Source organism: Phyllostomus discolor, chromosome X, assembly GCF_004126475.2.
Source record: "Phyllostomus discolor isolate MPI-MPIP mPhyDis1 chromosome X, mPhyDis1.pri.v3, whole genome shotgun sequence".
NCBI classification, from domain to species: Eukaryota; Metazoa; Chordata; class Mammalia; order Chiroptera; family Phyllostomidae; genus Phyllostomus; species Phyllostomus discolor.
In genome coordinates this window covers 51064724-51088980 of record NC_050198.1, presented here as the reverse complement: position 1 = coordinate 51088980, position 24257 = coordinate 51064724, and the positions used below count along the sequence as shown (strand labels likewise).

At 39.8% G+C, this 24257-nt stretch overlaps 1 pseudogene; it reads right to left on the bottom strand.

Moving 5' to 3' along the window:
* Positions 1 to 17470: 17470 nt before the first annotated feature.
* On the bottom strand, positions 17471 to 18518 carry LOC114505242 (annotated as a pseudogene).
* Between the last annotated feature and the right edge of the window lie 5739 nt (positions 18519 to 24257).

Genomic DNA, 24257 nt, shown 5'->3' with positions numbered 1-24257 from the left:
GGAAGTGCCAGGTGGACTTGGGCAAGTTTCTGAAGCTGTTACTAGCTCTCTTTATCTTGAGACTTTATCTCTGCTTGTTCCAGACCCAGGGGGACAGCCACAGATGTCAGTTCATTCCCACCATCAGCATAGCTGCCTTCTCCTATTACTTCATGTGAATTCATTCTGAAAAACTGGGAGTGATAATAACCATGATCATCTTGTTTAAAATCTTTGTGAGGGCCAGTAAGGTTGGTACAAACAGAGAGGAGGACTTAGAAATGGCAAAAGAACCAATGCTTTACCATCTGGTTTTCAATCATAAACTTTGATAATTTAAAGGAAATTGTGACATTTACAAGGAAACATACAAGGTGAGGTGTCTACTGTTAGTTAGAATCCTAGAATTTGGGGGCATAAAGACCCTCAGAGTTCTTCTAGTCTGATTCACTCATTGTGCCCACAATGGCCCTGAAGCTCAGAAAAAGGATGTGATTTGCATAAATTTATTAAACAAGTACATGGCAGAAGCAGGGGGAAAAAACCTGTTTTTCAGACTGGTCTTCCAGTCAAGATGGAGGCATAAATAAACATGTCTCACATCCTTGCACAACCAAAGCAAAAATTACAACTAGACTACAAAACAAATATTACCCAGAACTGTCAGAAAATTGAGCTGTATGGAAGTCTGACAACCAAGGAATTAAAGAAGCCACATTCATTCAGATAGGTAGGAGGGGCAGAGAACTGTCAGAAAAATTGAGCTGTATGGGAGTCAGACAACCAAAAAATTTAAAGAAGCCACATTTATCCAGATGGGTAGGAGGGACAGAGACATAGAGAGGCATGGAGACATAGAACAGGCAGTCCCATACCCATGGGTGTTAGATAAAAATTGGGAGGGATATCTTGGGAATGAGGGATCCCAGCCACACATCAGACCAACCAGCTCACAGATCCAGCACCAGGAAGATAAGTGCCCATAATTTCTGGCTGTAAAAACCACTGGGGGTTGGGGTGGCAGAAGAAACTGCATGATTCTCAGGAGCCTCCTCTTAATGGGCCCACAATGGACATAGGACTTATGTAGATGAACTCCTCCTGGATTTCAAAACCAGGGCAATAGCTGGAAGGGCACCAGTGGCATACAGGGGGACACTGAAGTGTCTGGCATCAGGATGAGTGATGGATGACAGTATCCTCTTGGGAAAAACTCCAGAGGCCAGGCAGTGGCATTGTCCCCTCTCTGAGCCCTCCTCTACACAGAGCCATAGAGCAGTAACAAAGATTGCCCAACCTTGTCAGTAACAAAGATTGCCCAACCTATGGCTCTACACAGAGCCATAGAGCAATGGGCCAAGGTTCTGCCCATTCCAACTTACCGGTGAACTTTTCTACAATACACCACACTACTAAAACAGGGAGTCAAAGCAGTTCTACCTAATACATAGAAACAAACACAGGGAAGCTTCCAAAATAGGGAGACAAAGAAATATGGCCCAAATGAAAGAACACAACAAAACTCTAGAAAAAGAACTAAATGAAATGGAGATAAACAATCTATCAGATATAAAGTTCAAAACACTGGTTATAAGGATGCTCAAGGAACTCAGTGGGTACTTCAGCATAAAACGATCCAATCAGAAATGAAGGAGACACTAATTGAAATAAAGAACAATTTATAGGGAACCAACAGTGGAGTGGATGAAGCTGAGAATCAAATCAATGATTTAGAACATAAGGAAGAAAAAAATGCAATCAGAACAGCAAGAACAAAAAAGAATAAAAAAAACAAAAAACAAAGATAGGCTAAGTAGCCCCTGAGAAATCTTCAAATGCAGCAACATTTGAATCATATGGGTGCCAGAAGAACAGGAAGAGCAAGAAATGAAAAGCTTATTTGAAAAAAGAATGGAAGAAAACTTACCTAATTTGGTGAAGGAAATAGACATACAAGTTCAGGAAGCTCAGAAAGTCCCAAATATGATGGACAAAAAGAGGACTACACCAAGACACATCATAATTAAAATGCCAAAGGTTAAAGACAAAGAGAATCTTAAAAGCAGCAAGAGAAAAGCAGATAGCTAACTACAAAAGAGTTACCCTAAGACTGTCAGTTGATTTCTCAAAAGAAACTTTGCAGGCTAGATGGGACTGGCAAGAAGTATTCAAAGTAATGAAAAGTGAGGCCCTACAACCTAGATTACTCTAGCCAGAAAAGCTATCATTTGGAATAGAAGGGCAGATGAAGTGCTTCCCAGACAAGAAAAAGCTAAAGGAGTTCAATGATACAAAGTCATTGTTATATGAAATGTTAAAAGGACTTAAGAAAAACAAGAACATCAAAAATATGGACAACAACAAGGGGGGGTGGAAATCGGGGAGGGAGGTGGGGAATGTTAAGGTGGTAGGGAGGGGTGGGGGAAAAGGCAGAAAACTATGCTGGAGAACAATAAAAAAAGTTAAAAAAACTATGAACATTAAAATGACAATAAACTTGCCACTATCAACAATTAAATCTAAAAAACAAACTAAGCAAACAAACCAAATAAGCAGAATCATAAATATGAGGATCATTTGAGGGTTATCAGTGGGGAGGGTGAAGGGGAAGAATGGGGAAAAAGGTGCAGGGATTACAAAGCACAAATTGGTAGGTGAAAAATAGACAGGGGGAGGTTAAGAACAGTATAAGAAATGGAGTAGCCATAGAACTTATATGCGTGACCCTTGGACATGAACTAAGTGGGTGATTGCTGGAGGGAATAGGAGCATGGGGTGGAAGGAGGCAAAGTGGGAAACTGGAACAACTAATAGCATAATCAATAAAGTATATTTAAAAAAAGAAAAACCTGATTTTCCAATCCTAATCCAGAGTATCCTCACCATACTCTACATCAATGCCTCACAAGCTTCAATGTACACACAAATCACTTGGGTAGCTTGTTTTAACTGAGATGAACCATTAAGGACTAAGATTCTGAATTTTTAAACAGCTCTCAGGTGATGCCAGTGCTGCTGGTCCTTGGAATATGCCTTGAGTCTCAAGGGTATTGGGCATAACTAATTGAAGAAGCCAACAAATCCTCTTTCTCTAGAAATGTAACCATCACTGTGAGTGTTCTGTAGTTTGTGTCTTTTACCCTGAGTAGACTATTTTTTTACTTGCCATCTTATAATCCCCCTTCCTTCTGAAATTTTTGACACTTGCCTTGAAATTAGCACCAGGAGATAATAATATAAGCATGCACAGGAGAAAAGATATGAAGAAATGTAGTGGCATGGATAAGTCCATTTTACTTCTCCTTAGTGGATTTTTGCAAAAGATTTGTTGAAGATGGAGGTAGAAACTGGCTTTAAAACAAATTTGAAGTTATTTCTGGATTTCGTGTCCCCTGTATTCATGGAAAATCTACAGCATGCACTATGAATATGTAATAGTGTGCCTAGTTTTCTTGTGTGGTTTTTGTAAACTGGTCACATTTCTTTATAGCCACACCATATATATTTAAAGGTTATAGATATGTGATGAGGTTTTAGTGGAAATGATTCAGAAAATTGCTTTAATCCTTTATTTTGCCAATAAAGTTCTGGCTTGAGCTTACAGAAGAAGCAAATGAAGAACAGGGAAGATTATGCCTTCTATTTATACTAACCAGGCCTTTCAAATTAAGCAAGATTATTTTCCTTCCCAATTATATGTATGTATGCATGTATGTATGTATATATATATGTGTGTGTGTGTATTCATATTCATATATATATATGTGTGTGTGAATATATATATATATTTACATGGAAACTGGTCCTGTGCCTTTCCAGTTCTGTGACCCCTATTACTTTAAGTAGTTCACTTTGCCCTCTGGAACTCAGTTCCCTCATTTGTAAAATGAGGGACTGGACTACTTCTAAACATTTTATATTCCAATTACCACCTCCAGGTATGGATAGTAGTCAATGATAAGCAAGATGATGACTAAGACCTTGAAAACATCTGCTTCAACCTAGTCTTCCAGGTGCTCTTACTTTGTAATGTAGAAAAGAGACACACATATTAGAAAAATTTTCAGCAACAAAGATTGAAACAATGTCTTTTCTGGTTATCTGTTAGTTACCCTGAAAAATAAACCAGAAACTTTCTCTCAGTCACCAAGAGTTCTGGTAACCTGAGGCTTTCCTCTGATAAGCTTTTCTGCTTGCATCCTTAATGCTTGCTGGTGACAAGTAGGATTAGACATAGGACACAGAATAGCTGGAGTCTAGACTCAGTGGGATGCAGAATGGGCTGAAAATCATCTCTTTTTTTGTTAGATTTCAGGAATGACCTTGAGTGATATATGACATATGTACAATTTCAGGAAGTGTTTAGCAGATATTTTAAAAGAAATTCAGATTCAAATTCCTTTGTCACCATTTAGAAAGAAAGCAGAAGAGAGGGAAATGTCAGGCTAAGGTTGACTCCCTGACCTTATAACTTAGGTCTTCAAGAGTCCCTTTGGTTCACCAGTACTATGCCTCTCATGCATGTAGGCACTCAATGTTTTAAGAACTGACTTGAATGCTTATGGTTTAGGAAGAAATTTTAAAACAAAATTATATACTAAAATATGGATTAGCCCAAATCCAACTGCATTATATCTCTATAGGTCCTCACCTTGGAGTTAGACACTACCTGTTTTATTTCTCCTTTATTTATTTATCTATTTTGGGGGGTTACCTGGCTTGTGAGGGAAATCTTAAAGGCCTTCTAATGTACCACATTATTTCACTTGGATCTAATTCTACATAAAGCAGGCTTTCTTAACCTTGATATTATTGACATTTGGAGCTGGATAATTCTTTGTTGTGTGGGAGATGTCTTGTGCATTTTAGGACGTTTAGCAAAATCTCTGGCCTCTACCCATTAGGTTCCAGTAACAACTTCCTCCCAGTTGTGATAGTCAAAAATGTTTCCAGACATGGCCAAAAATTTCCTGGATGTGTGGGGTGGGGGTATGGGTGGAATAACCCATCTTCTTCCAATATATCTGGACCCCATGTAAGAAGCCCGCATTTCAATTTAAGGTGATCAAAAAAAATTGCTATGCATACCTTGCAGCCTGTCCAAAGATCCAGGTTAGGAAGACAGATATCATTTGTCTTAGCTTGACACTTTCATCTGCCACAATCTCTCTCCTGGAAGTTCTCTATAACAATGACAAATGAATTACAACACAGAGCTAAGATCTGGTTTGTTCAAGAAAACCATTGCACTTAATTTTGAGTTTTTGGTTCTGAGAAGTATTGGCGGCTTCTGTAGTTCAAATAGAGATAAGAGATGAAGGAAGGGAGGGAGGGAGGCTAAAATAAAAAAGAAATAAACAGAGAGGGAGGAAAAAATAGAGCATGCCTGGTCTATTCTTCACATCTAAAGAAGTAGAAACCTAAGCCAGCTCAGGAAGAATTGGCCATAAAATGGTTTTAAATGCCCATATATGGAAATTTCACACTACAACCTTTCAATAATGGTAATTCTAATCATGATTATCCTATTTCATATAAGACTTCTATTTTCTTGAGTTATAAAAGAAGGTCCACTTATTATTTATAAATCTTTTATTCCATATCATGTTAGGAAGGAAACAGAGCTGAAAATAGGAATTTTTAAGTGTAGCAGACAAAGCTGATAGCCCAGAAACCTGGGTTTTCAGCTCAAGGTCTTCCAACCAGGAGTATGATCTTGAGCCAGTCATCCTTCTACAGCCTTAATTCTTTAAACTGGAAAATTAAATAAAGCTGGACTGTAAAATCTCTAAGTTCTCTTTTTCTAAAACAATACACCAACTCTTTGGTTCTTAAAATGTGCTAAATAGCACCTTGGAATTTAATTTCCAAGTAACTAATGGCACCATCTTGTGGCCAGAACAAGGGTTTTTCTTTGTTTTAAAGATGACTCTCCAGATAAGGCACAGATGATAATTTGTAGTCACTCAGTACATTTTCTTTCATTATTTCTATCTATCTATTTACCTATCTACCCACCTAGCTATATATTCATCTATCCACCATATTTTTACTTTTGTTGAAGTATAACACTATTCATAGGTTGATAAATATTCACAAACTGAGCATACCTAGCACCCAGATCATGAAACAAAACATTACTATATCCCAAAGCCCCATTATACCCCTTTTTAGTCACTCCCCCATACCTATAGACACAATGAATTTCATAAATGTAATGTTGAGGAAAAGGATCCAAATGCAAAGTTTACTAAAGGCTCTCTCTCCAAGAATTACCATTATCTTGATTACTAATAGCATTAACTAGTTTTGCTTTACTTTGTACTTAATATAAATTGAATTTCGTAGTATGTACTCTTCTGCATAGTATCTTTTCACTCAGCATTATGCTTGTGAAATTCACCCATATTGTTGCATGTGGTCATAGAACACTCTCTTTGCTGTGTAGTATTTCTCAAGAGCCTTTTAAAAAGTATCTGTAGTTAAAATAAATTATATTTTAGTATACAAGTAATCTAATGTGCAAGGTAGAAACATTAAAAAAAGCTACTGATAATCCTCCACTGAAAGGCAATGATCATTAATATTTTGGTATACAATAACTTGGTGTGTAAATATCTTAAAATTAAAAACTCAACGAACATCCTTGATCATAAAATGTCTTCTGTTTTTCAGGGGATTTTCTTGTAATAGTATATCAGAACTAGGACTATTGGGTCGAAGCCTTTAGAATCAGGAGACAGCTCTAGTTTGTGCCTAGAATGCAGTGGTAAGAAGATGGGGAAGGAACTGACACATACTGAGTTCTTAGTAATATATTTCCCAGACATTGTGTTGGGTGCTTTGCTGACATTCTTTCATTTAATTATCACAAAACCCTACAAGGTCCATATAAATTGCATTATTGAGAGAGAAACATTAAGGTTAAGAAAGGTTAAATAACTTCCCCAAAGGCACATAAAGAGTAAAGTGGTAGAGCCAAGATTCAGACATGTGTCTGTCTGGCTACAAAGTTTGTGATCTTCCAACTCTACCACCCTGCCCCTAAAAGTTCAATTTCAATTAGGTTACTGTGATGTGCCATCTTCTCTAATTATCTTCTCCATATGTCTGTCACAGTTCCTAAGGAACTGATGATATTCTCTGAGCAGGGGTAAATTATACTTTCCTCATCCTTTACACTGAACCAAGAAGGTCAAAGTAGGTTTGGTCTTCCAGTGAACCTAAGAGAGAGATTCGGCCCCAAGAAAATGTGAACCATGCTTTTCATTCATCTTCATACTTCTTAAATTTCCTCTACAGTAAAATGAGTGTTTTCTTTTCTAATTTGTTTCTATTGTATCAACCCATCTGAGTACTCTCTCTTTCCAGTCCCACACCTTTGACTTTTCTTGGACTTCAATGTTGTCATTGCCAAATGTGGCACTACTGAAGTTGTTCTGTCTCTCCTTTCTGCAAAAACTAAAGCCCTATTGCTGAGTTTTTGGATGCCCTTCTTGTTCATAGTCCAGCTACTTTCTAGTTTTTTTTTTTTCATGTATTCCTCCTCCTTTTAAGTCCCTGTTCTTTATTCCCGCATCTCTTCTTATTGGTACTACTACCACCACCACCACCGCCACCACCACCACCACTATCACCACCACCAGTAGAATCTTAGTTGATCTCCCAAGTTATCTGCTATCACTTTGGGAAGAAGAGAGTAGAGTACTGAAATGATAGGAAGGGGAAGGAGGAAAAATGTCTGTGCTTGGGTCCATGAGAAGTCAAGGCCTCAGCTCAATTTACTTGCTGCATGTTCTCAAGAGCAACATGAGCACTAAAAATGCCTACTATGAAGACAAATCCATTCTTCTGCACTCTGGTTTAGGGCCAAGGCCTGAGGGAGACATCAATATGTCCTTCTTTGTTCTGAATTGCCCAACAAGAAGGCCCTTTCTCAGATGTGTACTTCCCACTCCTCCAAACTGGCACCAAACAAACTCAATGGAACAACCTCAACCTGATGCTAAACTTTATATCAGGTTTGGGCCACTGATGGACACAAGGCTACTAAGCATTAATATCTTATTAGTTTAAAAAATGTTGCAGGAACAATTGGTTACCCATATGCAGAAATAAATAATTACCCTTATACGTCATATGATATACAAACATTAACACAAAATTGATCATAGACCTAAATGTTGGAGCTAGAACTATAAAAATCTTATAAGAAAACACAGAAGTAAATATTTTTACCTTGAGTTAGTTAATACATATGATGATAAAAGTATGAGCGACAAAAGAAAAAGTAGAAAAATTGGATTTAGTGAAAATTTAAAAAGACTTGCAGCAAGGTGTCAGCTGGAAGACCAGGAGGTCCCACATTTGTGTATGGATAAACTGAGAGAAACAACTGGGGAGGGAGATGGAGTGAGCCACCCAGGGTTCCAGAATGGGGGAACAAAGCCTCAAAACCTCTGACTGTAAAACCTGTGGGAGTTCAAGCACTGAGAGAAACTACCAGCCTCACAGGAGAGTTTGTTGGACAGATGCACAGAGTCCTACAACATACACAAATCCACCCACCTGGGAGTCAGCACCAGAAGGGCCCAGTTTTCTTGTCGGTAGTGGAGGAAGTTACTGAAAGCCAGCAAAAAACCAAGTGAGTGGAATTGTTCCCTTTCTCCCCTCCCCCAAATACATCATGACAACACAGCAACATGGGTTGCCCTGCCCTGATGCATACCTAGAGCTCTGCCCATTACTACATAACAGTTGTGCTAAGACAAAAAAATATGGCCCAAATGAAAGAACAGATCAAAGCTCCAGAAAAAATACAACTAAGCAATGAAGACATAGCCAATCTAAAAGATGCAGAATTCAAAAGACTGGTAATCAGGATGCTCACAGAATTGGCTGAGTATGGTCACAAAATAGAGGAAGAAGTGAAGGCTAGACAAAGTGTAATAAATGAAAATGTACAGGGAACCAACAATGATGGGAAGGAATCTGGGACTCAAATCAACCATTTGGACCAGGAGGAAGAAAGAAACATTCAACCAGGACAGAATGAAGAAACAAGAATTCAAAAAAAAAAAATGAGGAGAGGCTTGGGAAACTCTGGGACAACTTTCAACATTCCAACATCTGAACCATAGGGATGCCAGAAGGAGAAGAGGAAAAGCAAGAAATTGAAAACTTATTTGAACAAATAACAAAGGAGAACTTCCACAGTCTGGCAAAGGAAATAAACTTCCAGGAAGTCCAGAAAGCTCAGAGAATCCCAAAGAAGTTGGACCCAAGGGGGCACACACCAAGGCACATCATAATTACATTACCCAAGATTAAAGATAAGGAAAGAATCTTAAAAGCAGCAAGAGAAAAGGAGACAGTTACCCACAAAGGAGTTTCTATTAGACTGTCAGCTGATTTATCCAAAGAAATCTTGCAGGCAAGAAGGGGCTGGAAAGAAGTATTCCAAATCATGAAAGGCAAGGACCTACATCCAGGATGACTCTATCCAGCAAAGCTATCATTTAGAATGGAAGGGCAGATAAAGTACTTCCCAGATAAGGTCAAGTTAAAGGGCCTCATCATCACCAAGCCCTTATTATAGAAAATGTTAAAGGGGCTTATCTAAAAGAAAGAAGATCAAAATTATGAATAGTAAAATGACAACAATATGGATATGCCTATCCATAACCGAACTGAAAATTAAAAACAAAAACAAAACAAAATTAAGCAAACAACTAGAAGAGGAACAGAATTACAGAAATGGAGATCACATGGAGGGTTATCAGTGGGGAGGGGACGGGGGAGAATGAGGAAAAAGGTACGGGGAATAAGAAGCATAAAGGGTAGATACAAAATAGACAGGGGGAGGTCAAGAATAGTATGGAAAATGGAGAAGCCGAAGAACTTATGTGTATGACCCATGGACGTGAACTAAGGTGGGGGAATGCTGATGGGAGCAGGGGTACAGGTTGGAGGGGAATGAAGGGGAGAGAAAATGGGACAACTGTAATAGCATAACTAATAAAATATATTTTTAAAAAAGTAAAAAAAAATACTATTTTGAGCAGTAGAAAAATGTCTAGATAGGCATATTGCATCAAATGGAAAATACTTTGAAGGCGACTGAAGTTTAAACATGAAAAATAAATATACAATTTTTGTAAGTAAATTCAGGTTTTTGGGGTCCACCCTCATATATCTTAATAAAGCTCTTACCAAAAAATAAAAATCTGTGTTAGAAGTGTTAATGACTCTTAGCTATCCAGTGAATAGTTAGATATATGAGCCTAAAATTGAGAGGAGAGGTTCAAGATGGAGATATAATGTTGAGAGTCATCAGCATGTTGATGACATTTTCTTCAGTAATATATTGCTGTGTTAAAAGAAACCCCAGAACTGAATAGCTTAAAGCAACAGTGAATTATTATTTTGAATGATTCTGTGGTTTTGTTATGACTTATGTGGTTGCAATGACCTGGTAGCTCAGCTGCAGCTGGCAGGTACATCCATGTCTGAGATCTCGGTGCTGTTGTCTGAGGTATTTTTGTTCTCCTCCATGTTACCTTTGCCTCTCCACATGGTCTCTTTTCACTTACTCGTGTAACACAAGCTTCATACAGGGGAACTGGGTTCCAGGAAACAGAAGCAGAAACTACTAGACCTCTTAAGCTCTAGGCCCAAAACTGGCATATTCCAATTTCACCACAGTCTGTGGGTCAAAGCAAGTTATAAGGCCAGACCAGATTTAAGAAGGAGAAGAAGCCATCACCACCTCTTCATAGGAGAAACAATGTACACATCCAGCAATGGGAGGAATTGTTGGCCATCTTTGCAGATAATGCATCACAATATTTAAAGTCATGAAATTGAATGAGATTGTTAAGGGAGTGAATACACACTTGGCCCTTGAAAAACACATGACTGTACAGGTCCACTTACATGTGGATTTTTTCAATAAATATATTGAAAAAAATTCTGAAGATTAAAAAAAAATATTTATATACTTTTTTACAGAGGGGTAGGGAGAGAGAAAGAGTGGGAGAGAAACATAGATGTATAGTTGTCTCTTGTGCACTACCTACTGGGGACCTGACTGGCAACCCTGACTGGGAATCAAACTGGCAACCCTTTGATTTGCAGGCCAGCACACAATCCACTGAGCAACACCAGCCAGGGATTTGAAGATTTTCTTAGCACCATGAAGCAATTGTGTCAGTTACACTAAGCTATCATAAAGCACCCATATTGCTGCATCTTCATTATAAATGCATGAATTGTTATACCTGTACATAAATATAAATTTCTTTTCAAATTATCTTTCAACATTTGATGTCTAGTGTTAGTAATACATATAACATCTATGGTGTTTTGTATCATGTTAGACAGTATTGATGTAGATAATTATGATTCATTTTGTAAACAGATTATGTAAATTTATAGTATTGCTAAATATAGTATAATACTATAAGTGTATTTTCTCTTCATTATGATTTTATTAAAAACATTTAATCTTTTCTAGCTTACTTTATTGTAAGAATACAGAATATAGTAATATAACATACAAAATGTGTGTTAATTGACTGTTTATGTTATTGATAAGGATCCTGGTCAACGCAGGCTGTTAGTTGTTAAGTTTTGGGGGTGTCAAAAGATATATGGATTTTCACCTGCACGGGGTGGGGGATTAGGGAGGGGAGCCAGAGCCCCCATCTCCTATCTTGTTCAAAGGTCAATTGTAAATAAACATAAGGTTTGAGGATTGAGGTCTGGGACACTCCAATGATGGAGAGGAACCTGTAAAGGAGACTGAAAAATAGTAATCTATGTGGTTTATGAAAACCAGGAGATAGACCTAGGTTCAAATTCTGGCTTTTCTACTTACTAGCTGTGTTACCTTAGATACCTACTTGACCCTGAGTAAGCTTATTAATGTTGCTAAGTCTTAATTTCCTCACCCATAAAATGAGGATAATAATAGTACCTACTTGTTTACTCTTGTCTTTATCACAAGGCAGAGAAATAATTAATGAGTAAGTAAATTCAAGGTCTGTCCAGAAGGTATCCAGCTCTGAAATGTGAAAAACAGAGACATTTGTTGGAGAAGATACAAGATATAAGAAACATTGTACACAGGACAATGACTCCTCAGTCCTCTTTAAAGTAGGCGCATTGAGACCTCTCACAGTTCTCCTAATCACCATCAGCTACCCCATTGTATATTCCTGAATCTGATGGACAGTCTGAAATATCTTCCCTTTCAAAGGTGATTTTAGTTTTGGGAAAAGCCAGAAGTCATAGGGTACCACATCTGGGGTGTAGGGGGGCTGAGTCACCTGGGTGATTTAATGTTTTTCCAAGAAACTCTGCACAAGATGTGATGCATAAGCAGGCACATTGTCATGATGGAGCTGCCAGTCACCAGTTGCCCATAGTTGTGGCCTTCTGAATCATCTGAATAGTTTCTGGAGAGGAATGTTCAAGCTTAATGCAAAATTTGATGCAGGTTCATTACTCTACTTAGTCATTTTTAATATGATGGCCACACAGTACACATGCTCACTCAAGGACATCTACCGACACCCACTGACTAGTACAGTGAAGTCATCATCATTCACACATGCACATTCCAGTCCATTCTCCTTGGTTGCCAGTTCACATTGATGTCACACAAACTGTTCTCTTTATATTAATAATGGCTGGACTTTTTCCAGACACACCTCAAATACAAATATATAAAATACATAAATAAATGTATACATAAATAATATTGTCCTTTGGATCAAACAAAAGAAAGCTGTTAGTTACTTTGGAAAGTGAGATATTGGGAGCAGAGGAGAATTGGCTGAGGGATGAATTGCAGCCTCTTTCAGGAAGCTTATTTATAAAGAAAATATAGAGGCTAGAATGCAATGAAGTATCAATTATGAAGTTTTTTTAAGTATAGTAGAAAAGAAGGGAATTAGCAATGACATGGATGGACCTTGAAAGCATTATGGTAAGTGAAATAATTCAGACAGAGGAAGACAAATACTGTATTATTTCATTTATATGTGTGATCTAAAACAAACAAGCTGAGCTCATGGATACAAAGAACATTTTAGTGGTTGCCAGAGGTAGGGGTAGAGTGTCAGCAACATTAACAAAGGGGGTCAAAAGGTACAAACTTCCTGATATAAAATAAATAAGTCATGGAATATAACATACAGTATGGTGACTATAATTAATAATTGTACTGTATATTTGAAAGTTGCTAAGAGAGTCAATCTTAAAAGTTCTCATCATGAGAAAAGTTTTTGTAACTTTATATTGTGGTGGATGTTAACTGAACATTATGTTGTGCACCTGAAATTAATATGTGGTATTTCAATTATATTCCAATTTAAAGAAGATAATAGATACTTGAATATGATTAAATGCTGATGAGTAGAAGCTAGCAGAGAGAAGATAAAAAATGAGACATGGTCTTCACAGTATGAAAAGAATGGAATCAATGTACAAGTGGGATCACTAAGTTTGGGCAGGAGGGTGGAGTCCTTTTCTTCCAAATCAGGATGCAAAGAGATTTTGGAGGAGTACAGGTTTAGGTAAGCTTGTAGGCAGTATTTGTTTTTTAGTAACTCAGAGAAGAAATGTGTATAATGGAGAGAGGCTGGTGGTGAGGCTGAGAGTGACAAAGGTTGAAAGGGTATGGAGAATGAAAGCAACTTCTGAGGAGGTGGGACAGATCAAAGGGTAGTCCCCTGCCAAGCCACCAATGAACATGCTGCTGTGATTTCCTCCAGCAGAGCTCTGCAGTCCTGGAGAAGAAACAGACATGACCTGAAGGGATGGCATGATACAGGCTTGAGTTTTATAGGGTAGACATTTTGCTAATTTTAATGCTGCCTTTTAGGAAGACTGAGGGTGAAAAGTCAGGTAGGAGGTCTGTGCTGAGCTTAAATTCTTTTCAACACATGAAACATCCAAACCTGTAAAAATTTTTATGAGTTTATTTGAGCCAAACTGATGACAACTGCTAGGAAGCAAAATCTCAACAAATTATGAAAAAGCTCCAAAAAATGCAATTTCACCACTTATTTTATACATCAGAATCAAAGGGTAACATGTAAGAGGGTTACATAAAATTAATTGCTGGTAGATTAAGGAGGTGGGAGAAAGCAAAGGGGAGGGGAATCTCTAGGATTGGATAAGAATTAAAATAATAGACACATACTACTTTTACATTGGTGGGTACAGGATATTTAACAGTTAACAATTAACATGATAACAATAACAATGAGGGGCTGTGTGGTCTTACAATTTGGTGGGAGATTGTGCCCTGAGGGATCTGGAAAAAGGAAATTGCCCTGACATTTCAAAGGTGTATCACTTTAGATGCAAAAATCAAATAATCAGGCTCAGTTAAGGTAAAAATTGACCTTCGTCAAGAAAGACACCTGCCTAGGATATGACTACCTGCCATGACTTGCATTTAGCTAGAAAGTTTTAGTTTCAGACCATTCTATGTGGTAACTTTACGTCTCCGAGTTTGTAAGGCCCACCATGCAGGCTTCCCCTGAGCTTGTCAGGTTTAGAATGTAGCCCCTTTCTCATCCATATTCTTATTCATGGTAATAACCAATGATGTAGAAATGTCCAGGAACTAAGAAAGAGGGAAACTGAAAATTTCTGAGAACCTCCCATTCACGAGGGGCACAGAATACATATGTGCATTTTATCATTTAAACCTCACAACCACCATAAATTATCTTTGTTTTAAAGATGAAAATCATCAAGGCTCATTGAATCTAAGGAACATGCCTGAGTCTAATTTTCTGGTTGTGCTTCCTTGAGAATTCGAAGACAGACTGAATATTGATGGGGCAAATTGTGCATGGGGCATGATTAGCTTTATGACATTAGTTGGAGACTTCATACATACTGCATGCTTGGCGTTCATCTGGAAAATAATGGAAAGGAGGCCAATCAGCAGGCCTCTCTCTGCCTGGATGAGGGGGGATGTACTCATTTATAATTCTTTCTTTTAAGACACCAGTATTACTGCTAGAGACTCCATCTAGCCTTGCTCTCTTTCTCATTACATTTTCTTGAAGGAGAGTGTCTCTTCTTCTTGCCAGCCCTAGCCCAGACCCTGTCTTTTAAAATCTCATTCAGTGGCTCCTCTAGTTCCCTTTTTGTAGTGGTCTCTCTTAAATTTCTTTTTGATTAGGGTCAGAAGGTCACTACTTATTGTCATATTGTAACAGAGTACAGCCAGGGCCCCCCAAAAGGCAAATTTATAATGGGGTCCAGAACTTGGGGTGTCCAGGAATATAGGATATCCCCACCCCCACAATCCTGGCTGGGGGATGGGACACATGGAGCAGGTCCCTGAGAGTTACTTTGCATACCAATAACAGCAGACTATAGATCTATATGCAAAAATGGTTATAGATCTTCAGATCTATGTGCAAAAATGTTTATTTGGCATATCAACAGGATAGCTAGGGATATGGGCATGACTTTGACGCATGATGTAGCTGGGAGGCAGCTCTCCTTACAGCACCTGCATGAGAGCTTGGAGATGGTTCACTCCATGCCACAGAGCCATGCCTGTCCGGACTGACTATGGCAGCCAAGAAAGGCAGAAAAATGCAAGAGTGGTGGCAGGTGTAGCCAATAGTGGGAAGAGTCAGACCATGTGAGAAGGAAAGCAGTGAAAGGACTCTAGCTGGTGGGCCATGAGGAGGTGCCTCATGGTTTTGGATTAAGAACTGGGGATTGCAGCAACACAGCTGGTGGTGCTAGGGACTGCAGGAGACCTGCCCAGCTGAGCATGGATTACTGGGAAGAACTGGGAGTCTAGCCAAGCTATGGACTTCTGTTTCTTTTTCCTGAGATATGGTAACCCCGACTGGCCTGGTTGGGCAAAGGAAGTGGGGAGGCAGTACTGTGTGTATGTGTGGGTGTATGTTTCAAAGGGAGTTTGGGATTTTAACAGCAACATTCCACCATTACGCTAAACCCATATAATTTTTGAATAAATAGTTCCTTTCCTTTTTACCAAACACTGGCATTGAGAGTCATAGTTCCTATCTGGAGGTAGACAAGATGAACCTAGTACAAAAGGACCCCAGGGGCTTGTTTTGGTAACAGTATTTAGGCTCTCCCCCACAACGGGTTCCTTTCAATAACAATATCTTTATATTGGATTAATGACATCACCAATTCCTTTCCTCACCATCTCCCTTACTTAATCACAAAGGGAATCTCTCACGTTTTAGAGATAGAGAAACCAAGACACAATCAAGGTGCAGTGTCAGCCATGACCAGGTTTGTGGGATGTTTGCTAATACTATGTCTCAGCTGTGAATGATCAGGGACTTAAAAATCTTGAGTTAACTTCATGTAAATGTGAGAGTCAAAAGAGGTTACCACCTGTATTGGCCTCCCAAAACTAGTTAGAATGAACAGTAGCTTAGCCCTGGAGCAGGGTTCCCAAGCCCCTTATTGAGCCATCCTTCACCCTTTAGTTGTGAGGTCACGGGAAGTTGAGTGCAGGGCAAGAGGGGATGAACCAGTCAAGGGGGTTAGTTGGGGTCTTAGAACAGTAGCTACTAATGAAACAGTGTAAAAAGATTTCAAGTATTTCACAACTGGAAAGGTCTCATTTGGACAAACCTGCCTCAGTGGCTATAAAAGCTATCTAGGTGTATTTATGGTCAGAAGGCAAGCAGGTTAATACTTTTAAAAACTCAAGTACATGAACTATTTTAAAGACAGTTCAGTGTTCCAATATGTCTATTCTGTCCTTCTTCCAAAGTAAAAGTCTTATTATTTGGGTACATGGTCACCAAACTTAAAAGTACATCCCCCAGGCTTACTTTCAGCTAGTTGCAGTCATGTGATTAAGCTGTTGCCAAAAAGATGCAGCTAGAAAAGACATGAAAAACTTCCTCTTCAAACTCTTAAAGGGAGAGAGCATCTCCTTCTTCTACTTGCCTGCCATTTGGTTGTTGGACATTGTGTAGAGCAATTTTGTGCCCTATGGACAAGGGAAGTACCCTAGTATTGGCTGAGTCACAGGATAGAAGGAGACTGGAGCCCTGGAAACCTTATACAGCAGAGTTGCCAAGAAGCCATTGCAGCCTGGACTGTAATGTGAAAGTGAAACAACCTTTGACTCATTGAAGATATTGTAAATTTGGGTCTTTGTTACAAACAGCCTAAACAATATAAAAAATAAGAGTGTTCTATGGGTTTCTCTCTTTTCTACTCTTTTCATATATACATAGATGTGGCACCTGAACCACATGTATGTATAAGTATTTCTTTCTATCAGGTTGAGAGGTAATGCCAGAAAGGCACAGGTGCTGAGATCTGATTTTGATTTTAAATCCCTTGTACTGTCAGAGGTTGTGTTGATCATTTCCATGGCCTTATGTACCTTTTTGAATTAGGAAACATATTAATGTACCACCCTGGAAGTGAAATGGAACAGGCCTTAACCTTTTTATTTTTTGCTTGTTCAATAAGGTTATTATCTTTATCTGAAAAATCTTCGTAGAAAATTATGGTTTGGTTTACTAGCTCTCAGCAGCCCATTCCTGAGCTCTGAGGAAGCTTGCTTTTTTCTGAGCTACCTGATCTTTCTTCTTGGCAAGAGACTTTTTGGGATGATTCCACTTCTTTTTAACTTCTTTCTTAGGCTTCTTCTTATAGACTGGATTCTCTTGTATAGCAGCATGAACCTTCTTATATATATCCTACATCATGTGTGGAGTCACATTGTTCTTTATGTACTGAGAGAATTGTTTCTTGTAAGAATCTTTGTCTTCTTCCATTAGGTAATGTATATAATCTGCCACATTCTGACCCATGATGTGCTTCCCATGTGCTTCCCATGCACTTCCCATGCACTTCCACATTGAATTGCTTGCTTTCTGAATCATAACCAGGGAATCATTTGGTACTGTGAGGAATAGAAAAGCCTCCATCCACAACACCCTTCAGGGCCCCCAAAACTTTATTTCCAGTAGTAGTTCTGGCAAGCCCTGCATTCAAATAGCAGGTGAAGGCACCAGGTTGACCACTAGGGCTTTCCACATTGTATTCATCCCCAGTCACCTGCGCTTGGCCTTCACAGATCCTGTCCATGCCAAACCTGTTGAGAAGCCTGCATGCCAGCACAATATGCTGCAGTGTAATTTGTCAGGCCTACCTTAATACCATACTTTGGGAGTTCATTAACATAAGCTGCATAAACTATTATATCTCCTTCTACACAGGCATAAGCAATTGACAAATGGTGTCTCTGTTGGTTACACAAACTATCATCCTCTGTTTGGGTGTCTTGTACTTATTTTTATCCTGGATTACCAAGTGTTTCCGGGCATAGTAATCAGTTTTACTCTCTCATCATCTTCTAAATTTCACTTGGCATCTCTTGAAGCAGGGCTTATTTTTGACAACTTTTACAAACCCCATCCTGCAGAGGAAAGACCCACATCCACAGCTTGCCACAGACCTACAGGCCCAGCAGAGCTCTGGTAGGGGGAAAAGCTAACCTTACTTTCTGTAGTCTGTAGTTCAAGCAGGGACAGATTCATATTCTCCTTGAGTCTTAATGTCCCCATGAGAAGGTGATACAACATAACACATGGAGCAGTGAAAAAGGAAGTAGCCACTTCTAAAGTCAGTCAGGTTGAGTTGGCCCTCAGGATCACTGGGGTAAGAGACAACATAATTGGAATGGAATATATCTTTTTGACCAAATTGGATAGTAGAATTAGTGATTCTCTATGTCAAAGAGTAGCCTTATACCTGTTAGACTTAATACTGACTTTGCTGCAGAAAAGCTGCTTGCTCCCTAAAATAATTTATCTTAGGTCATAATGAACAGAACTGAAACAAATGAGATGGTAAAATACCATAGAGCAAGATATGTGCTCTCTGGTTGTAGAATTTAAACTGCAGTACCAGAACTGTCTATCAAGAGTTTATTGTAAGACTTTAGTCAGGAATTATGATTTATTCAGCTAAATCTGGAGAATCACAGGGCAAGAACCTGGCCCATAAGTAGCTACAACAAACATTTTCCAATCCCCTTATCATTTATTGATCATTTGTACATGTGTGTTGTCATTTACTGCTCACAACAACCCTGTAAGGTAAATACTATTGTCCGTGTCTCATAGATAAGAAGATTAAGAATTGAAATGGTTAGCCTCAAGCTAGTACTGGGAGTGAGACAGGACTTGAACCCAAGTTTGTCTTCAACCAAAACATAAATTGAAAGTTAAGTTCTGCATCAGAAGTTAAGCTGTGAAGGACATGAGATGGGGCAGATCTCTCTGCACAGGTTAGTTCTCATCTTGAGCCCTAAAGTTTATTGGAGACCGTTTTTTTTTTTCCCCCCAAAATACCCAATTTCTTATGAGATTTGGAAACTGAGTGACAAGTATCAAGGACAAAATTTTAGATTCAGTAGGCCTGCTGACCTGCTATAAAAAGTCCAAAAATCCAGCAGCATGGGGATACTGGGGGGAGGCCAAGTGCATGAAGAATCCACAACTTATGTCATTAGTTAGTCTAGAAAGAAAAAGGACTGTATCTTTGGTTGTTTGGAGCTTATCTTGGGGAAAGAGATACCTGATTAACAGACAATTTTATTCTAGGAAACAGCTTTACTTCTAGGCACAGGAATTGTTTATATGTTTTCCAGAAAGTGCTCTTCTCCCTTCAAAGTAATCTGTAGGGTCTTTAACAATCTTTTCCACACTGGACTGTAATTCCCTGTACTCTCATCTGAGAGTAAAGATGGAAAACCCAGTTTTGACATAAACTCCAGACATCAGGAGAGAAAGAGAAAAGGCTGTCAGGATTTTGTTTTGTTTTGTTTTAAGGCAAGAACTGCTGCCCATCCAAGATGGAATCAAGACACAGGCTTAGGGATCTATTATACTGTATACTTCATTAGTGATTGGAGTACTTGGGGTTCAAGGTGAGTGTGTAACAGGGTGCAGCCAGGATCCCCCAAATGAAGGATTTGAAATGGGGTCTAGAACTCAGAGTGTCCAGGAAATAAAAAAATATATAGGATATCCCCACCCCCACAAGTCTGGACTGGGGGATGGGACACCTGGAGCAAGGCCATTTAGAGTTATTTTGCATACAAATAGCTGGCCAGCTTTGTACCTGATACTCAAAAATGGTTATTTTGCATATCAATGAGTCTAGTGAGGGAGGTATGTATAAGTGACCCAAGATGTAACTGGGAGGCAGCTCCCCTTTACAGTTTGTGTAAGAGCTTGCAGATGCTTCACTCTACCCCATGGGGTCACATCTGCCCAGATTTACCATGGCAGGCTAGAAAGGCCAGAAAAATGCAGGAGTGCTGGTAGGTGTAGTTGATTGTGGGAGGAGTTGGAAATGGGGTTCCAAATTTGCACTGGGATTTAAACCCACTCACAGCAGCCATGCAGGTTCTAACCATGTGGTTTTGACGGTTCCCTTAACCACATGGCTCCAGAAGCAGGAAAGCAAGATGTGGCAACAGTAGAGTGCTCTCTCAGTGGTTTGGAAAAATGTGGGAGAGACAATGCATGAAAGAAAGGGGTGAAGGGGAGAGAGGAAGATGGCAGCTTTACTCTAGGCAGCGTTTTTCTCGGCTTCTGTGAAGAGGAGGGAAACTTGCGGATCGGTGGAGAAACAGAGCAAGTGGACTAGGTTACCGAATCACTTTTGAAAGCAGGACATCAAAAATTATTGTGATCACTGAAAAACCAGATGGTAAGGAGACTGCTTCAGGACAAAAGGGACCCAGAGATCAGCGTGGGTTCTAGGGATGTGCAGTCCCTAGGCCTGGTGCTCCTGGGTCTGCCACAGGGCTCCCGGAAGAGGGGAGTCACTGCTCCCTCCCCTGAATATGGGGGTTGAGCAACTCCAGGGGAGAACGTGTTGCTTGAAGGAACAGATTGGCCAGTTGGTCTGGGAAAAAATCACCCAGGGACTATGAACACCCACCCAGAGACCTAGGAGAAGTGAGGGCCTCCAGCCAACACGACCACCCCTGGCCGAGAAAGGTGCCAACATGTTGCGCGTGGGTCACCGGCCAGCAGTGACCACGGAACGCTGTGGATGGCTCGCTGAAAAACACGCGAGAAACAAACACACATGCACAGAGACAGACTAGTTTCTGTGGGGAAGTAGGGACGAAATGGCCACCCCCCCTAGTGGGGAGGGCCCTGATTTACCGTCCATACATGCTTTTATTGGGCTCATTTTGCATAATAATTCAGGTAAAGTACAGTACTTATCAGGGGGAAGTAAGGAACTATAGAAAACAAGGAACTTTGCTGGTCTATTGAGTCGGGGTCAAACAGCTAGCTGTAAGACTTTGAGGAGCAAACTAACTTCCTCCTTGGACCCCTCTCATTCAACTGAGAGCATTTTAAACAAAGAAGGTTTCACAGTAATTTACATGTTCTTTCTTAGGCCTGATCACCCAGGGAATCTGCCCTTTCAGCACAGAGCTGCACCACCCTGTCATTGTTTCAGGCTTAGCACGGGAACTAAGGCAATAAGGAGATTTTCTCCCAGACGATGAGAACTCAGGCTATGTCAAAGCCGAGGAGTGAGGGTCCGCCACCCTCTTTTGCTGCAGCCCCCAAAGTCCTTTTTTTGGGGGGCCTCCCAAAGTGATCGTGCCTGACTTAGGTCGTTCCCCGCTTGGGGAATTTTACCCGTCTTTGGCTAACTGACCAAGATTTTTGGGGTTCAGTTATGAATAAAGCAGAAGAAGTAGCATTCCTGCCAGGGAGATAAGCTTTTGTCTCCTTGCTGGCTTACGGTTCCAAGGGTGTTCCCTTAGCCTTAGCCTAGGCGGGGGTTTCAGCTTCTGATACAAGTCAGGGCGGTTTCCAACACCAATGCCCCTAGCCCGGTCGGGGTGGGGATCGGTGGAAAACAAAGAGCTGGGAAGAGCTCTGCTGGAGCCCCATCGGGAAGCCTGACTCCCGCACGCTGTGAACCCAGAAGGGTCGCGCGCTTTTACGATTCCCAGGGAGGCACAGTGAATCCCTAAACGTCAAGGGTGCCTTCTGAGATCATAGAGCTGGAACCCTGCAGGACGCCGGAGCCCGGAAGAACGCAGCAGTGAGCTCTAGAGAGCAACTGTGCTCGGGAGCACCCAGGGTACCTGACAGTCTTCCTAAGATATGGCTGGGAAGAGAGAGAAGCATTTCAAAGGTCCCTCAGCCAGCTGAAGCCAGCAAGATCAGAAAAACTTGTCTGGCCAGTTAGAAACCAACAAGAGGTTTTCCTTATTTTGTTTTGTTTTGTTTTGTTTTGTTTTGTTTTTGTGGCTGTTGTTGCTTGATAGATTTTATCTTGTGTTTTATGTGACATTCTATTTTTCAATTCTTATTATTTTTTCTACCTCACAATCCCTTATGTTTCTCTTCCATTCATCCTAATATTAATCTTTCCACTCCAAATTTATCTCTCCTGCACTCCATCTTCTGCTTTTCTTTCCTTTTATTTAATCTTGCAAGTTACTGTAAATTTGTATTATCTTTTTCTCACTTTTCCGACATTTTTTATTTTGGTATTCTTTTTCCTTCTGTATAATCTTCTTTGCTTGGCTGGTTATACTGTCATTTGATAGGTTCCTCCTGGTATCTCAGTAACAATGTGTTAATAATTTACTATTTTTCATCTGTGTTCCACTAATACACCTCTCAAGGTTCTATACTCTTTATTCTTGTTATCTAGATCTCATCAATTCTGCCACGAGGCTGTCACTTTACTATTACTGTTAATAAGACCTAGTTCATACAATTGTAAATACTACTCAATACCCCTACCTGATCTCAGCCCACCTTGCAATTTTCTGAACTATACTATTGTGGGGGTTGTCTCTATTCTTTTACTCACTACTCCTATATACTAATCTTTAATCCAACTCTACCACAGAATCTGATCTCCCACAGCCTCACAGCTTTCCAGATACAACTAACAATCCTCTCGTCCCCAATAAGAGTCTTACCCTCTTTCCATCCTTTCTAAAATGTGGATAGTGGGGTGGAGGATCACGGTTAACACTACAAGGAGCCAAAGGATAACCCATCTCTTCTCTACAGGCTGCTAATGTAATTATCATAGTAGATTGTCTTGCTGTCTTAAACCATTTTGCCTTACTCCTCCAACTGATCACAAAAAAAGAGTAGGGGGAAGCTGTGAACACCAGAATACATGAAGGAGACTGCACCACTGAATCTCACAAATATTCTACCACAAAAGTTCGCACCATAATTACAGGGAATCAGAACAGATCAATTTAAGAAACAAGGAGAAAGAAGAATAAACCCACGAACAATGAGAAAACAAAGAAACAACCCCCAATGGAAGGGAAACGAGGAAGCCTCAGGAAAAATACTAAATGAAATAGAGGCAACTCAACTATCAGATAGTGAGTTCAAAACAATGATTACCAGGAAGTTGAATGAACTCACAATGAGCTTTCAGAAATTAGAGGGAAACTACATCAATCTCACTGCAAACTATATAAACATGAAAAAGGAAATAGAAACTCTCAACAAAGGTGAAGAGGAAATGAAGAATACAATTTCTGAACTGAAGAACACAGGAGAAGGAATGAAAAGCAGGATCGATGAAGCAGAAGATCAGATTAGCGAGCTGGAGGCCAAAGTAGAAAACACCATCCGGAAAGAGCAAGAAAAGGAAAAGAGGCTCAGAAAGAATGAAGAGGGATTAAGATAAATGCAAGACAATATGAAACATAATAATATCCATATAATAGGGATACCAGAAGGAGAAGAAGAAGAGTAAGGGATCGAAAACCTAGTTGAGCAAGTAATGAAGGAGAACTTCCCTAATTTGATGAGAGAAAAAGTCACAGAAATCCAGGAAACACAGAGAGTCTCAATCAAGAGGAACCCAAAGAGGCCCACCTCAAGACACATCATAATTAAAATGGCAAAATTTCAAGACGAAGAGAGAATCTTAAAGGCAGCAAGGGAAAAACAGGAAATAACATACAAGGGAACCCCAATAAGGCTAACAGCTGACTTCTCAATGGAAACACTTCAAGCCAGAAGAGACTGGCAAGAAATACTCCAGGTAATGAGAACCAGAGGGCTACAACCAAGGCTACTATATCCAGCAAGGCTCTCGATCAAGATAGAAAGCCAAATAAGAAACTTCCAAGACAAAAGAAATCTAAAAGAATACACCTCGACCAAACCAGCTCTGCAAGAGATTCTAAAGGGCCTCCTTTAAGG